At 40.3% G+C, this 1,706-nt stretch overlaps 1 protein-coding gene across 1 annotated transcript in view; it reads right to left on the reverse strand.

The window, feature by feature from the left end:
• CCZ1 (CCZ1 homolog, vacuolar protein trafficking and biogenesis associated) overlaps positions 1 to 1,106 on the reverse strand; it is a 36,181-nt gene extending 35,075 nt beyond the window's left edge. Inside the window, exons 1-2 of the mRNA XM_072418954.1 lie at positions 1,026 to 1,106; positions 789 to 949 (exon numbers count right to left, since the gene is read on the reverse strand). The gene's annotated coding sequence lies outside the window, so the exon portion shown is untranslated. The remainder of the gene's footprint in view (positions 1 to 788; positions 950 to 1,025) is intronic.
• Between the last annotated feature and the right edge of the window lie 600 nt (positions 1,107 to 1,706).

The raw sequence follows: 1,706 nt of genomic DNA on the forward strand, positions 1-1,706 counted from the left end.
AGAAAGAGAATTTTTACCTTACATAAAAGGGTTATCTACACTTTTATGTAAAGTGTAATTTCTGAGTTTAGGTACGCTTTAAGTAGAGGAATGTTAGAACCCAGTCATTTTGTTATTGGTTGAAGACTCTTCCTGACTGATAAAAGATTGTGACAAAACAGGAAGTCAGGGAAATCTCTCTAAGGAAAGTAGAATAAAAAATGTAACCTTTGCCATCCAAAACTAAAATAGCAAAAGTTTTAGGTATAAATTTACTTTATGTGGTGAGTATGGTGTCACAGCGACAGGAAATGATGGAAAATTGACAAGGAAAGGAAGGGGGTGATGTCAGAAGGATCTTTATACATTGCTGGTGGTCACACTAAGGCTGGGAACACACTTGCAATAATTATCGTTAGAAAACAAACTACTAACGATTATTTTGAACGATCCTCCATGATTCTGTACATGCCGTAACAATACAATGGTTCAAATATAATCCACCAATAGTGAACACATGTTGGATACAATCGTTTGAACGATGCAGGAAGTGACATGTAAAGGAGAAAGTGTACTGCAGAACAAACCACGATCACTGAACGACCGTACACACAATAGATAGCGAACGTTCATCGGCCAATCAGATCCGCCCGGACGGTCATTCGTTTCCAGCGGCGTCGTTGTGCTTTTTTTTGGTTGAGGATTATCGGACGATCGGTCGTTCGTTTCTAACGATAATTATTGCACGTGTGTACGCAGCTTGTAGTGGCAACATACAAACACAACACACATAGATAAGTACACATTACCTCTCCTGATTTCAGCTCTCCCCCGGTCAGTGCATAGAGCCAGGAATACAGCCAGCAGGTTCATCAGCCTCTTCCAGCTTTGTGCTCAGCCTGACCCTCTAATCCCTCTGCCAAGCCTCAGTGTGGATAACTCCAAGCCTCATTCCCAGCTTCCATGCACACTAATATCATAAAATACAAAATAAATTACTTTTAATAGAAAACCATGTGTTGACAACGCTGCTGTAATCTACTTACTGCTCATTAATAGGACACCATGGTGCGGCAGCACTGACTTTGCTACATATGAACTGACTTCCTGTATCTGAGGAAAACACAGGTCACATGACCGCCAGTGTATCTCTAACACTAGAGCACAAACATCTGTACACTGGACACACGCAGTGTCTGCAGTTATGGACCAAAGAGGCCATATTTTTGGAGTCTCAAGCAATAGAGTAAGTAAGGTTGTAGTTAGATGGTAAACAGAAAGTGTCTGCAGGTAAGGGCCCCAGTAGCCATTTTGGCAAAGCCTGTGCCATATTTGAACACTGTGGAAGGAGCCCGTGAAAGGGAACTGAATTTCACCAAAAGAAAGCTGGTTTTAAAGCAGACTTTTATTTGTCATATTTAACCCTTTTCTTTTATTAACCTTCTGAGCAGTAAGCCTGAGTTTGACTCAGTTTGGTAAAAAAAAAAAAAAAAAAAACAGCTAACAGCGGTAACCCTGAGCCACACTCAGGGGGTGCTTAAAGTAGTGTTTTTCAACCTTCTTTGAGCCACAGCACATTTTTTACATTGAAAAAATCCTACGGCACACCACAAATCAAAAATGTTACAAAATGACACTCTGTAGCTAAAGCTAGGCACATAATAATCATTAGTAAACAAACGATTACGAACGATCAACGATTTTGCACGATTATACTTGAACAATCG

Source organism: Pyxicephalus adspersus, chromosome 7 (assembly GCF_032062135.1).
Source record: "Pyxicephalus adspersus chromosome 7, UCB_Pads_2.0, whole genome shotgun sequence".
Taxonomy (NCBI): Eukaryota; Metazoa; Chordata; class Amphibia; order Anura; family Pyxicephalidae; genus Pyxicephalus; species Pyxicephalus adspersus.